General features: G+C 47.7%; 2 long non-coding RNA genes across 2 annotated transcripts; both read right to left on the bottom strand.

The window, feature by feature from the left end:
- Window positions 1-864: 864 nt before the first annotated feature.
- On the bottom strand, window positions 865-5,252 carry LOC142930984 (uncharacterized). Its single transcript, XR_012946979.1, has 3 exons — window positions 5,060-5,252; window positions 3,528-4,033; window positions 865-3,181 (listed from the first exon to the last, which is right to left on the bottom strand). It is a non-coding gene; the product is annotated as an uncharacterized LOC142930984 (long non-coding RNA).
- Window positions 5,253-13,802: 8,550 nt separating this feature from the next.
- Window positions 13,803-15,905, bottom strand: LOC142930966 (uncharacterized). Its single transcript, XR_012946963.1, has 3 exons — window positions 15,853-15,905; window positions 15,414-15,495; window positions 13,803-14,073 (listed from the first exon to the last, which is right to left on the bottom strand). It is a non-coding gene; the product is annotated as an uncharacterized LOC142930966 (long non-coding RNA).
- Between the last annotated feature and the right edge of the window lie 716 nt (window positions 15,906-16,621).

Consider the following 16,621-nt stretch of genomic DNA (forward strand, 5'->3'; position numbering starts at 1 on the left):
TGCTACGGGGCCACGCACAGGAATAGCCGCTCAACGGTGGGCGACAACAAGAGTAGAAGAGGCAGATAGGCGGTCGAGCGGGACGAAAGCACACAGACGGCACAACCCAACAAACCAACCGCACATCACAACTCGATATTATACGACCACACACGTCACACACACATGCTGGCACGCACCCAGACAACAAACACAGATCCCCCGTAGAGCTTTAACAGACTGTTGGGGCAAGTGGTGTTAGAGAGCACCTATGAAGGCCGAAACGGCACACGAGGGGTTGGGTGGCCAGCACCACGCCCGGCCGCCTTTGTCTCCCAAGCGGCAATGTTTTTAAACATCGCACCAGGTACTCAATTGAGGCCGAGTCAAACTAGGGGAGGCCCAGGACCGGTTCAGATAATTGTGCTCTCGCACAGTCGGCGTTTCGACTGCAACACAAGCAATCATCATCAGGTGTGAAAAGCACAGCAAGAAATTTATTGTTTTATATTTTTATTATTTTATTGTTGCCCTTCTACGTGACTTTACCGAAAGAACCAAGAATATCAATCCCTGCAGTCACGAAAGCTTTAAATAAAAATAAAAATTCTGCTCCCTCCTGTTCTCCCCGTGTAATTCTGCGCCCCGAGATGTTTGTTACGCTTTAGGTGCAATACAAGTGCAATTTATTGTTGTAAACATTCACCCAATGGCATTCATATCGAGTGTGCAGGCAGTGCAATGATACATTGGCAGCAAGCTGGAGGGACCCAGGCGTCGTGCTACAAAGTCGGCGAGGGAGAGGGATGTCTCTCTCCTTGTTTTGCTGTCTCACTCGATTATTTTGTTTATGCATGTCTACGTGCACGCGTGCCTCTCACCTTGACAATGTTGGGGTTGGTGAAGGCCTCGTTGAGGATGTGCAGGTCGTCGCGCAGCATCAGTGTGTCGATAATGAAGTCCTCTTCGCGCGTCGAGATTTGCATGAGGCAGGTGATGCCCAGGAAGGAACGGTATGAGTGATGCTACGGGGCCACGCACAGGAATAGCCGCTCAACGGTGGGCGACAACAAGAGTAGAAGAGGCAGATAGGCGGTCGAGCGGGACGAAAGCACACAGACGGCACAACCCAACAAACCAACCGCACATCACAACTCGATATTATACGACCACACACATCACACACACATGCTGGCACGCACCCAGACAACAAACACCGATCCCCCGTAGAGCTTTAACAGACTGTTGGGGCAAGTGGTGTTAGAGAGCACCTATGAAGGCCGAAACGGCACACGAGGGGTTGGGTGGCCAGCACCACGCCCGGCCGCCTTTGTCTCCCAAGCGGCAATGTTTTTAAACATCGCACCAGGTACTCAATTGAGGCCGAGTCAAACTAGGGGAGGCCCAGGACCGGTTCAGATAATTGTGCTCTCGCACAGTCGGCGTTTCGACTGCAACACAAGCAATCATCATCAGGTGTGAAAAGCACAGCAAGAAATTTATTGTTTTATATTTTTATTATTTTATTGTTGCCCTTCTACGTGACTTTACCGAAAGAACCAAGAATATCAATCCCTGCAGTCACGAAAGCTTTAAATAAAAATTCTGCTCCCTCCTGTTCTCCCCGTGTAATTCTGCGCCCCGAGATGTTTGTTACGCTTTAGGTGCAATACAAGTGCAATTTATTGTTGTAAACATTCACCCAATGGCATTCATATCAAGTGTGCAGGCAGTGCAATGATACATTGGCAGCAAGCTGGAGGGACCCAGGCGTCGTGCTACAAAGTCGGCGAGGGAGAGGGATGTCTCTCTCCTTGTTTTGCTGTCTCACTCGATTATTTTGTTTATGCATGTCTACGTGCACGCGTGCCTCTCACCTTGACAATGTTGGGGTTGGTGAAGGCCTCGTTGAGGATGTGCAGGTCGTCGCGCAGCATCAGTGTGTCGATAATGAAGTCCTCTTCGCGCGTCGAGATTTGCATGAGGCAGGTGATGCCCAGGAAGGAACGGTATGAGTGATGCTACGGGGCCACGCACAGGAATAGCCGCTCAACGGTGGGCGACAACAAGAGTAGAAGAGGCAGATAGGCGGTCGAGCGGGACGAAAGCACACAGACGGCACAACCCAACAAACCAACCGCACATCACAACTCGATATTATACGACCACACACGTCACACACACATGCTGGCACGCACCCAGACAACAAACACAGATCCCCCGTAGAGCTTTAACAGACTGTTGGGGCAAGTGGTGTTAGAGAGCACCTATGAAGGCCGAAACGGCACACGAGGGGTTGGGTGGCCAGCACCACGCCCGGCCGCCTTTGTCTCCCAAGCGGCAATGTTTTTAAACATCGCACCAGGTACTCAATTGAGGCCGAGTCAAACTAGGGGAGGCCCAGGACCGGTTCAGATAATTGTGCTCTCGCACAGTCGGCGTTTCGACTGCAACACAAGCAATCATCATCAGGTGTGAAAAGCACAGCAAGAAATTTATTTGTTTTATATTTTTATTATTTTATTGTTGCCCTTCTACGTGACTTTACCGAAAGAACCAAGAATATCAATCCCTGCAGTCACGAAAGCTTTAAATTGTGCTCTCGCACAGTCGGTACGGCGACCGGCTCCTCTTGAGGGCGCTCCACCTTCATCTTCTTCTCCGCTGCAGACACGGGGATCCGTCACTCATGGCGCGTGCGTGCAGTAGTGTGCTGGTTAATGCACTGCAAACCCAGTGACCTGATTTCAATTCCCGCTTGCGATCAACAGCAATGGCAAATATTTGATCAAGTCCTGGGCCTCCCCGAGGTCGACGGAGCCTTAAATGAGTACCGGGCACGATGTGTAATCATCAGTGCTGGGGAAACAAAGGCAGCCGAGCCTGGTGTTGACTACCCACCCCTCGTGTAATCCTGGATCTTCAGAGACGCTTGCTAACAGCACTTGCCCCAAGTCTGTTAAAGGTGATGCGATTTTTGTTTTTGTCGTGTGTTTGTGAGCCACGCCTCGACTTCTGTACGTGTCTGCATGTGTGTGTGTGCACATGCACGTGCAAGTGTTTGCGACTGCTGGATTAGTGCATGTCTCTGTGTTCATGGTGTGTGTGTGTGTGTGCCTTCACCGTGTTTGGCTTTTGCAGGCTGTGCAGAGCTCTTCTTTGGTTTCTCTGACGTTTTCATCAGTTTCCAGTGACTACAGATCTACAGAGACGGATGAGATAGCACTCAACGGGTTCTTATCACTCACTCAGTCAACTACTTAAACACTCATTCACTTATTCAGCCACTCAGGTACTCGTTCAACGATTCAACCACTCATGCACTCAACTACACTCTCTCACCTACCCAAGCACTCACTCAACCATTCATTCACCCACTCATCTGCTCAAACATGCACTCAAATAACCACATTAATCACCAAACCACTAAAATTCCTCACTCAGCACCCATCCGCACAAGTGGTTTGTGAAATGGAATGATGGAGATGATGATGATGATGGAGATGATGATGTGAGCAAGATGTAGGCACACAACAATCACGTGTTACCTCAAACACTTTTGAGTTAGGATTCAATTTATTTTCTTGAAATGGCAGAGATTTCCCGTCACTGGATGGTAGATACTGCAAGCACAAGCACATGAACAGATGCACAAGCGAACTTTTTATTTACAACCACTTCAAGTCCCCACGTTTCATGTTTCCAGGATTTGTGTGTCAATGAAAACCGTTTTATCCAAATCCTAAGTGACCCCGTGTCACGTGTGACCCTGTGCTAATATTGTGTCTCCAGCAACATGACAGCAATTTCAGCACAGCTCAGAATGCGACAGCACACAAGAGAACGCACAGAACGTCCCAGCACATGATGGCTAACACAGCAAACACAGCACGGTACAGAAAGCTACAGCACACGAGATCACACACACAGTGCTTTCGCCAGCGGTGTGGGAGATGAGACATGGGTTGGTTGTGGTCGTGTGAGGATGTTGGGCTCACGTCGAACAGGGTGAGGACCGGGCGCGTGGCAGGCACCGCCCTCCGTGCTCCCTCCACTGCACCACACAAAGACAAAAGTCAAAGATCTTCAATATAGCCTTGAAAAGATTTTAGGGCAAGTGCTGTTAGCAAGCATCTACGAAGGTCAGCACAGAACACGAAGGGGATGGGAGGACCAACACTACACCCAGCCACCTTTGTCTCCCCAGGGCTGATGCTTTACACGCACTGAGTACTCATTTAAGGCTGAATTAATGTAAGGGAGCACCAGGACTGGTTTAGATATTCGTCACCGGTGTTGGCCATAAGCAGCAATCGAACTTGGGTCACCAGGTTAATAGTGCAGCACGCTAACCAGCTAAACTACTGCTGTTCGTCGTGACCGGGAATGGAACTTAGGCCATCAGGAACGTGCCACTACACACTACCACTGCACAACCGCTCTCAAGTGACATACAGACATAAGCTAGCACAGAAGATGCACAGAGATACAGACTGAACAATACACACGTGAACACACACACCCACACAGGCGCAATAATATACACGGCCACACACCTGTTGCAACCGCTGACACACAAGACATACGCATGCAGACAGGCAAATAAAGACACGTTAACAGAGACACAGGAATGAATACACACATATGAATGGAAAGGCACGCAATTGAACACAGGCATAGACACAAAGATAGTGAAATAATACGCACATATACGCAGCAGCCAAAGAAGGGTCATTGCTTAAAACATCACCTATTATGTAAGTTTTACTTTTAGGACAATGTTACTGAAAAGTAGTTTGTTATTTTTGCTTGTGCCCCACTGTAAATGCAGTCAGGACATTATTTGTTATTTATTTCACCAAATTATGTTTAATTTGTACACAGAACATGGCAATTATTTGTATGATTAGTACTCAAATTCTGAGTGTGATATTAAAAAACAGCACAGTATTTTTTCATGTCAATAAAATTAAATCTACTCGTGACAGGCTAGGTGCTCTCATCAACTGTCACGAATAAAAAAATATAATCCATATCATGAGCTTTGCCGATATAACCAGCACAACTAAGTGTGAGCTACCTTCAGTACCGTGCCTTGTGATTGGCTGCCTGTCGTCCAATGATAAGCCATCGTGAGGACAGAAGAGAGGGTTTTCCAATCGCTGTCAAAACACAGAAGAAAATTGATTGAACAATCAGTGCCACACTAGGGTGGGCATACAAATGATACCATTAATGTCACCTTTGGGGGATTGAAACATCTAGATTGTACTGTCAGGGTCAGGCAATGAACCAACAAAATCACACAGGGGTGTCAACCTACACGACAATCGTAACATTATTCACACTCTAAGGACGTACATGAACTGAGCTCCTCATTGTCACGACGGTTTGGGGACGTGGAATTTTAAAAAAGAACCACAAATGAAGAGTTCTGTGCCGGATGAGAAAAAGAGATGTCGAGTTTATAATCGCAAGTAAAGAGGGCATTTGTGTGATGAGTTTTGGTCTCTGGTCACATCTGCCCGGGTGATGAATGTTCTCGATGGAGCCTTGATGGGCGTTTCGCTCTGCGGGAACAGCAGCAAAGATTATTAAACAAACGCAACCTTTACTGCAACGAGTCATTATTTTTGCAGTCACTTGTGCCTGGTTGTGACCATCAACTCGCTACATTTGTGAACGTCGTTTAACCACGGGTGGCTGAAACTCCCAAGATCCAAAACCTAGGATCTTAGCCGGGTGGTGTTGGTGGCGAAGTCCTGTAACCCAGCACTATGGAGGCAACAAGGGTGGGTGGATCACACAAATGGTGTTAAACTCCCTTCCCGTTGCTTTTCAGGTGTCATAGCATGGCCTGCTAGAAGGGGGTACAGCAAAGGTTGACTTCATCTATTCGTTCTGCATGGGATCGACTGTTGCCTCCTCGCATGTGTGGGTTTTCTCCAGGAACTCCGGTTCCCTCCCATATGTAAACACTCATTAATTGGTTGATAACACCTGCATATATAGACGACCACAAAGTTTGGGGGGAAATTTGGCACAGGCTCACCACCTGGTAGCCTTTCCCGATCGTCTGTGGTTCCTCCTCACGCCTCTGAGTCGTTCTCTCGCTTCGAGTGAGCGAATAATGTGCAGTGTGTCACAAGTTAAAAAAATATTATTGAAGCAGTGCCGGATCATTGTGCTTGACCCAGTATTGGCCCCAGGAGCCACCCAGTCACCACCTATATTAAATCCATACTCTTTGGTTCTTTCGGTAAAGTCAGGTAGGTAGAAAAACAATAGATTACGACGTTTCGATCGCAACACAAGCAATCGTCATCAGGTGGGACAACCACACCAACTGCTGAAGACAGCAGTTGGTGTGGTTGTCCCACTGCTGTCTTCAGCAGTTGGTGTGGTTGTCCCACCTGATGACGATTGCTTGTGTTGCGATCGAAACGTCGTGATCTAATATTTTTCTACCTACGTGACTTTACCGAAAGAACCAAAGAGTATGGATTCCTGCAGTCACGAAAGCTTCAAATCAAGATTATATTAAATGTTTGATTATATTTATGAACATTCTGCCTCTGACCACTCGCTATCCCTCTCCCCCTATGACTTTCAGTCTCTGTCTCCCACTCTCTTTTGTCTCTGTTCTCGTTCTCCGACTCTCTTGCCCTATCTATCTTTCATCCGTATCTCAACCGTGGCCGTCCATTATGAACCCCTTGCTGCTCCACCGAGCCGCCTCCGCTTCTGCGCTCACCTTGATGAGCGGGACGAGGCGTGCCTGCTTGACGAGCTGCCACAGCTCATTGGAGTTCTGCCTCAAGAGGGGCGGCACCGGATTGCAGCACGCGAGCACGCCCTGCAGCTCCCTGCGTCGGCAACGACGATGTCAACATGTTAGAGCAGCGACACGCGTCACAACACTACGCCAGAGCAATGCAACATCACGGCAAAACCACGTCACAGCAACAACACAATCTCACAGAAACAGCACAACGTTACAACAAGCCAGCACTCCCTCTCTGTCTTGCATCAAACAGCAATGGCACGGACTAGGGTGCATATAGCCATTAATACTGGCAAAAGCATATCCGTTCAAGATGGCGTACATATATCCTATTCATGCTGGTGTACATACGTATATTGTTCATTCTGGCGTATGTGCGTATAGGCAGCTCAGGAAAGTCTATGGATGTATAGCCTAATAAAGTATTAAAGCTTTCGTGACTGCATAAAATTACTCATTGTTTTTTTTCGGTAAAGTCACGTATGTAGAAATACAATAAATAATATAATAATAAAATTTTATTGTATTTCTACATACGTGACTTTACCGAAAAAAACAATGAGTATGTATAGACTGTTCATCCTGGCGTACGTATGTATATTGTGTTCAGGCTGGCATACGTACGTAAAGCCTGTCTTGTCTGGCGTACGTATATATAGCCTGGTCATTATCAGGATCATACAAACCAATGCTATTACCACAATGCAACCTTCATCATCACCATCATACTATCACCATATCCATATCATCACCAGCATCCAGATCACCATCCACATCAAAACATTATGAGTGGCACCACCATCAACACTATCACTACCACTCTCACTACTAACAGCACAATCATCAGCCACCACCACTATTGCCAACAACAAGAACAGGCGCCATATGCCAATAAGTGTTGGTGACATCACCACGGCGGTTGTCTCAGGCCAGGTGCATTCCGAATCCACGTGCAATGTCGAAGGCTCGCTAACAGGAGCTCACGGAACAGAGCCAGGTCCCATGGGTTGACTGACTGCAATGACTGGGGCAGATGCACCAGCTGTGCACGCGACTGTGCCAACTTGCTGCATTTTAGCCGCCCGGCACTCCGCTCTTTATTGTGAGCATCGCTCTTCTGACATTCGTTGTTGTTGGAGGGCGAATATTACCACCACTGTCAATACCATCATGGGTATCACTCGCACCACCATCCCAACTGTCCCTGCCACCACCGGCCCCACCACCACCGTGCGCGGCTTACCGAGGCATCTCCTCTGCGATCTTCATGAGCATATGGTTTGGGAGGACTTATCTGTGACAGCAACAGCACAACACACACCGGTCAGGCCAGGGCACTATGCACATCTCAGCAATAACAATAATCACACAGGCCGTACAGGCCCAACAACGCAACAGCGACAGTAATCGTACTACGCAACCATTGACCTACGGCACTGGAATGTGCAGTTTCTACAACTGGTTCAGGATCGCGATCAGGTAAATTAAAAAGTGCTGCGTCGTACACCCCAGTGTTTTACTGTGCTATATTATAAAACACCCGTGTATCGATATTTCCATTTTAATGTGTTATGGTCAAAACGTCGTGATAACTTTTATTGTTTTATATATATTTTATTATTTATTGTTTCCCTTCAACGTGACTTTACCGAAAGAGCTAAGAATATGAATTACTGCAGTCACGAAAGTTTTAAATCAAAATTTAGACTGTGTGTTGTTTTGGTGCGGTCTTGGATCGTTTTTGTTGTTGTTTTGCTGCCTTGCCCTAAAGTGCATTGAGTGTTAAAAAATCTACAGTAATTCATGTAATTATGCAATTTTTACTTATATGCTTTATATTCATACATTTGTCGCTACTCTGGACATCTGTGATAAAGAGTTCATAGCTCATCGGATTCCTCCAGTCTAAATAAATATTCTGATAAGTCAAGATAAATATTTTGAACGCTGTGGTGTTGTTCCGTTTGCTGTGTTATTCTACGCTGTCGGAAAGTCCCGTGCTTTGCTGCACTATGCTATGCAGTGCAGTACACGGCTATTTCAGCGCCGCGGGTGCTCTCACCCCGTGCTCTCGTCCTCGGCGCGTGCCGTGCGGTCGCGCCAGGCGTACAGGAGCCGGGCGGCGCTGCTCTGCTGCACATCCAGTGGCTGCTTGTGCTTGTGCAGCAGCTCCAGGTAGGAGTCCTCGGTGAACACCGGCTTGTGGTAGCGCTGAGACACACACACACGCACACAGGGAGAGAGAGGGAGATGGAACCATGCAAGTAGTGACAGCGGCAGCAATAATTACCAGGGTTGTTAAAATGATCATCGGTTAACTGGTAATTGTTTTCAGCATCAATTACCAGTTCTGAAAGTCGGTAACCAATGTTTCCAGTGGGAATTTTTATCGCGAATGCACTAATTAGGATGCATGAACATTAAAACGGTACGGCAGGCCCGAGTCACCACATTGAACATAAATCGGCATTTTGCGACCCCCTCCACTGCCACTGTGTAGCATATTATTACGTTCCAGGGACTCTATGAGATGATAGTACAATAGTCTACACACATTACACCATGAACTATATCACTTCGTTTATCTAGTTAAAAAGATAAATATATTCTTTGTTTATTGCTCGAGGCCTTGTAACAGAATAAACAATATTTTTGGAAGGGTGGGCAACTGTCCCGATCTAGAGTGAGAGTGGTGGATTTGCTTACAAAGATAGGCTTGTAAGTTGCTGACTGGCGGAGCCAGTGGGGGGTGGGGTGGCACGTGCCCCCCCAATGATCCGATCGAAATCCCTAATTTAGATCGGATCATTGGGGTTTATTGGTAATAAATCGGCATTTTGCGACCCTCACTGCCACTTTGTAGCATATTATTACGTGCCAGGGACTCTATGAGATGATAGGACAATAGTCTGAGTCCATAATTGGTAATAAGTAATGGCTAAGCAGTTTCAGCGACTCGCAGAATTGTGCGCAGTCGCGATGCCGACCACACAACGCGGTTCGAATTCGATCCTCGATCGATGGCTGCGCCATCGCCGCACACGCGTCAAATAAAAACCAAGGGACAAGTCCTTACTTACTAACACTACCTTTTTTCATTGCTAGAGGGGTTGCCCCCCTCCCCACCTGAAAATCCTGGCTCAGCCATTGCCCACCACTCACCTTGAGTGCCACAGTTCGGCTCTGGTCCCACACAAGCTGCAGGAGGTTGGGTCGGCCCAGCGCCTTGGTGAGCAGGTCGGCGCGGACGCGGTCGTACACGTACAGCAGGTAGTGCGTGTCGGCACGCGCATAGTGCAGCATGTCTGGCAGGAGAGGCCTGTGTGTGTGCGTGCATACGTGGATGTGTGCAAGTGTTGGTGTGCGTGTGTATGCAATTGTGAGTGTGTATGTGTTTGTGTGTGAGTGTGTGCATGCGAGTGTGTATGAGACGCAGATGTTAATGTACCGCAACATTTATCTGTTGACCCATGTTTCATTTCCGATGAAGGCTAACATCATTTGGGAGTGATATAAAAACCAGTATTGGACCTCCCCCAAGACTGACTGGGCCTTAAATGAGTACCTAGTATAAGATATGAACATCAGCACTGGGGAAACAAAGGAGGTCAGGCATGATGCTAATCAGCCTTAATAAGGGCTCGCTAAGATAACTTGAGTGGGGAGGGGGGTGAAAGTGCTTCATATGTACTGTTCTATGAGCCCAGTGATGGGACTTCAATTCCTCACCCTGGCGAACTAGATTCAGCAGTCTATTCAGGCGACACGGGGGATCTTTGTCCTTGTGTGTGAATGTGTAAGCAGTAGAGTAGCGGCTAGCACCCTGTGCTATGACCTGGTGAAACGAGTTCGATTTCTACTCACGGCCAACACCTGTGACAATTATCTGAACCGGCCCCGGGCCTCCACTAGCTCGACTCAGCCTTAGTTGAGGCTATACAGGGGATCTTTGCCTTTGTTTTTGTAAGTGTGTACAAGTTAGCCCGTGCATGCGCGCGCGTATGCAGAGGTTCGAGCAAGTGCGGCGTGCGTACCGGATGCGCCAGTCAGCCAGCTGGTACTGCTTGTCGGTAGACAGGCTGCAGTAGTGCATGAGGAGGTGGGCGAGCGAGTTTCTGGCGAGGCCGAGGGAGCGCGCCGCTGGGTGCGTGTCGAACAGGCCCACCACGTACAGGCCCAGGTCACGTTGCAGCCACTCAATGTCCGAGTCCGCTCCGTGGAAAACCTGCGCCCCCGCCACACCGCAGCGTCAATCACCACGTCACCGTGGCAATCACTGCGCCACTGCGTCGCCGCGTCAAGCACCACGCCTCTCACGTGGCCGGTGCTCAAGATATGGTTACAACGTCCCTAGTAACCATCGTCGCCGCCGCCGCCGCTGTCAACAAGGCATGGCTGCAGCCAGCCCCCCTTAATTGCTTCCTTTCTCTATTTCCCTTGCTCGCTCCGACCTGCTCCCTCCTATTCTTTGGTCCTTTCGGTAAAGTCACCACCACGTAGAAGGGAAGCAATAAAATAATACAAATATAAAACAATACAATTCTCACGACGTTTCGACTGCAACACAAGCAATCGTCATCAGGTGTGAAAACCACAGCAAGAATTTTATATTTTTATCATTTTATTGTTTCCCTTCTACGTGGTGACTTTACCGAAAGAACCAAGAATATGAATCCCTGCAGTCATGAAAGCTTTAAATAAATAAATAAAATTCTGCTCCCTCCTGTTCTCCCCGTGTAATTCTGCGCCCCGAGATGTTTGTTACGCTTTAGGTGCAATACAAGTGCAATTTATTGTTGTAAACATTCACCCAATGGCATTCATATCGAGTGTGCAGGCAGTGCAATGATACATTGGCAGCAAGCTGGAGGGACCCAGGCGTCGTGCTACAAAGTCGGCGAGGGAGAGGGATGTCTCTCTCCTTCTTTTGCTGTCTCACTCGATTATTTTGTTTATGCATGTCTACGTGCACGCGTGCCTCTCACCTTGACAATTTTGTTGGGGTTGGTGAAGGCCTCGTTGAGGATGTGCAGGTCGTCGCGCAGCATCAGTGTGTCGATAATGAAGTCCTCTTCGCGCGTCGAGATTTGCATGAGGCAGGTGATGCCCAGGAAGGAACGGTATGAGTGATGCTACGGGGCCACGCACAGGAATAGCCGCTCAACGGTGGGCGGACAAACAAGAGTAGAAGAGGCAGATAGGCGGTCGAGCGGGACGAAAGCACACAGACGGCACAACCCAACAAACCAACCGCACATCACAACTCGATATTATACGACCACACATGTCACACTCACATGCTGGCACTCACGCAGACAACAAACACAGATCCCCCGTAGAGCTTTAACAGACTGTTGGGACAAGTGCTGTTAGAGAGCACCTATGAAAGCCGAAACGGCACACGAGGGGTTGGGTGGCCAGCACCATGCCCGGCCGCCTTTGTCTCCCAAGCGGCAATGTTTTTAAACACCGCACCAGGTACTCAATTGAGGCCGAGTCAAACTAGGGGAGGCCCAGGACCGGTTCAGATAATTGTGCTCTCGCACAGTCGGTACGGCGACCGGCTCCTCTTGAGGGCGCTCCACCTTCATCTTCTTCTCCGCTGCAGACACGGGGATCCGTCACTCATGGCGCGTGCGTGCAGTAGTGTGCTGGTTAATGCACTGCAAACCCAGTGACCTGATTTCAATTCCCGCTTCCGATCAACAGCAATGGCAAATATTTTATCAAGTCCTGGGCCTCCCCGAGGTCGACGGAGCCTTAAATGAGTACCGGGCACGATGTGTAATCATCAGTGCTGGGGAAACAAAGGCAGCCGAGCCTGGTGTTGACTACCCACCCCTCGTGTAATCCTGGATCTTCAGAGATGCTTGCTAACAGCACTTGCCCCAAGTCTGTTAAAGGTGAAACGATTTTTTTGTCGTGTGTTTGTGAGCAACGCCTCGACTTCTGTACGTGTCTGCATGTGTGTGTGTGTGCACATGCACGTGCAAGTGTTTGCAACTGCTGGATTAGTGCATGTCTCTGTGTTCATGGTGTGTGTGTGCCTTCACCGTGTTTGGCTTTTGCAGGCTGTGCCGAGCTCTTCTTTGGTTTCTCTGGCGCTTTCATCAGTTTCCAGCGACTACAGATCTACAGAGACGGATGAGATAGCACTCAACGGGTTCTCATCACTCACTCAGTCAACTACTTAAACACTCATTCACTTACTCAGCCACTCAGGTACTCGTTCAACAATCCAACCACTCATGCGCTCAACTACACTCTCTCACCTACCCAAGCACTCACTCAACCATTCAATCACCCACTCATCTGCTCAAACATGCACTCAGATAACCACATTAATCACCAAACCACTAAAATTGCTCACTCAGCACCCATCCGCACAAGTGGTTTGTGAAATGGAATGATGGAGATAATGATGATGGAGATGTGAGCAAGATGTTAGCACACAACAATCACGTGTTAACTCAAACACTTTTGAGTTAGGATCCAATTTCTTTTTTTGAAATGGCAGAGATTTCCCGTCACTGGATGGTAGATACTGCAAGCACAAGCACATGAACAGATGCACAAGCGAACTTTTTATTTTCAATCACTTCCTCGAGTCCCCACGTCTTCATGTTTCCAGGATTTGTGCGTCAATAAAGACCGTTTTATCCAAATCCTAAGTGACCCCGTGTCACGTGTGACCCTGTGCTAATATTGTGTCTCTATGCCTCCTATCTGTCTCTCATTTACCATGCCTCCTGTGTGTTCCCCACGTCCCTAAGTCGCTTGTATCGCTGCATTGTCTTGGTGTCCTTGTAATTCCCGTGTCTCAAAGTCCATGTATCTCAATGCCACTCAACTACCCCTGTGCCTCCACATGTCCCTGTCTCCCCATGTCTCACCATGCCAAAGGGGTTGACGAACGTCTGCAGGACACGCGCTGCCTTCATCTGGGACGTGGAGCTCTGAGCAGTGCGAGCCTCGTTCTGCTGCTCTTCGCTGTTCTGCACACCACAGCAGAGCGCAGAGCGCTACAGCACATCGCAGCGCACTACAGCAACATGACAGCAATTTCAGCACAGCTCAGAATGCGAAAGCACACAAGAGAACACACAGAACGCCCCAGCACATGATGGCTAACACAGCAAACACAGCACGGTACAGAAAGCTACAGCACACGAGATCACACACAAAGTGCTTTCGCCAGCGGTGTGGGAGATGAGACATGGGTTGGTTGTGGTCGTGTGAGGATGTTGGGCTCACGTCAAACAGGGTGAGGACCGGGCGCGTGGCAGGCACCGCCCTCCGTGCTCCCTCCACTGCACCACACAAAGACAAAAGTCAAAGATCCTCAATATAGCTTTGAAAAGACTTTTAGGGCAAGTGCTTTTAGCGAGCATCTACGAAGGTCAGCACAGAACACGAAGGGGATGGGAGGACCAACACTACACCCAGCCACCTTTGTCTCCCCAGTGCTGATGCTTTACACGCACTGAGTACTCATTTAAGGCTGAATTAATCTAAGGGAGCCCCAGGACCGGTTTAGATATTCGTCACCGGTGTTGGCCATAAGCAGCTATCGAACTTGGGTCGCCAGGTTAATAGTGCAGCACGCTAACCAGCTAAACTACTGCTGTTCGTCGTGACCGGGAATGGAACTTAGGCCATCAGGATCGTGCCACTACACACTACCACTGCACAGCCGCTCTCTAGTGACATACAGACATAAGCTAGCACAGAAGATGCAGAGAGATACAGACTGAACAATACACACGTGAACACACACACCCACACACAAGCAATAATATACAGGGCCACACACCTGTTGCAACCGCTGACACACAAAACGTACGCATGCAGACAGGCAAATAAAGACACGTTAACAGAGATACAGGAATGAATACACACACATATGAATGGAAATGCACGCAATTGAACACAGACATAGACGCAAAGATAGTCACAGAAATAATACGCACATACACGCAGCAGCCAAAGAAGGGTCATTGCTTAAAACATCACCTATTATGTAAGTTTTACTTTTAGGACAATGTTACTGAAAAGTATTTTGTTATTTTGCTTGTGCCCCACTGTAAATGCAGTCAGGACATTACTTTTCGATTTAAAGCTTTCGTGACTGCAATGATTCATCTTCTTTGGTTCTTTCGGTAAAGTCACGTAGAATGAGAATAAAATAATAAATTGATAAAATAAAATAACACAATAATATTCTCACGACGTTTCGGCCACAACACAAGCGGCCTTCATCAGGTGAAGGGAGCGAGACTGTCTGGTAGGACAGCGCTTGTGTTGTGGCCGAAACGTCGTGAGAATATTATTGTGTTATTTTATTTTATCAATTTATTATTTTATTCTCATTCTACGTGACTTTACCGAAAGAACCAAAGAAGAGGACATTACTTGTTATTTATGTCACTAAATTATGTTTAATTTGTACGCAGAACATGGCAATTATTTGTATGATTACTACTCAAATTATAAGTGTGATATTAAAAAACAGCACGGTATTTTTTCATGTCAATAAAATGAAATTTACTCGTGACAGGCTAGGTGTACACATCACTGGTCACGAATAAAAAATATATAATCCATATCATGAGCTTTGCCGATATAACCAGCACAACTAAGTGTGAGCTACCTTCAGTACCGTGCCTTGTGATTGGCTGCCTGTCGTCCAATGATAAGCCATCGTGAGGACACAAGAGAGGGTTTTCCAATCGCTGTCAAAACACAGAAGAAAATTGATTGAACAATCAGTGCCACACTAGGGTGGGCATACAAATGATACCATTAATGTCACCTTTGGGGGATTGAAACATCTAGATTGTACTGTCAGGGTCAGGCAATGAACCAACAAAATCACACAGGGGTGTCAACCTACACGACAATCGTAACATTATTCACACTCTAAGGACGGACATGAACTGAGCTCCTCATTGTCACGACGGTTTTGGGACGTGGAATTAAAAAAAAGAACCACAAATGAAGAGTTCTGTGCCGGATGAGAAAATGAGATGTCGAGTTTATAATCGCAAGTAAAGATGGCATTTGTGTGATGAGTTTTGGTCTCTGGTCACCTCTGTCCAGGTGATGAATGTTCTCGATGGAGCCTTGATGGGCGTTTCGCTCTGCGGGAACAGCAGCAAAGATTATTAAACAAACGCAACCTTTACTGCAACGAGTCATTATTTTTGCAGTCACTTGTGCCTGTTTGTGACCATCAACTCGCTACATTTGTGAACGTCGTTTAACCACGGGTGGCTGAAACTCCCAAGATCCAAAACCTAGGATCTTAGCCGGGTGGTGTTGGTGGCGAAGTCCTGTAACCCAGCACTATGGAGGCAACAAGGGTGGGTGGATCACACAAATGTTGTTAAACTCCCTTCCCGTTGCTTTTCAGGTGTCATAGCATGGCCTGCTAGAAGGGGGTACAGCAAAGGTTGACTTCATCTATTCGTTCTGTATGGGATCGACTGTTGCCTCCTCGCATGTGTGGGTTTTCTCCAGGAACTCCGGTTCCCTCGCATATGTAAACACTCATTAATTGGTTGATAACACCTTCATATATAGACGACCACAAAGTTTGGGGGGAAATTTGGCACAGGCTCACCGCCTGGTAGCCTTTCCCGCTCGTCTGTGGTTCCTCCTCACGCCTCTGAGTCGTTCTCTCGCTTCGAGTGAGCGAATAATGTGCAGTGTGTCACAAGTTAAAAAATTATTATTGAAACAGTGCCGGATCATTGTGTTTGACCCAGTATTGGCCCCAGGAGCCACCCAGTCACCACCTATATTAAATCCATACTCTTTGGTTCTTTCGGTAAAGTCAGGTAGGTAGAAAAACAATAG

The sequence above is a fragment of the Petromyzon marinus genome, chromosome 46 (genome assembly GCF_048934315.1).
Source record: "Petromyzon marinus isolate PM22_M1 ecotype Great Lakes invasive population chromosome 46, UKy_Petmar_22M1.pri1.0, whole genome shotgun sequence".
NCBI classification, from domain to species: Eukaryota; Metazoa; Chordata; class Hyperoartia; order Petromyzontiformes; family Petromyzontidae; genus Petromyzon; species Petromyzon marinus.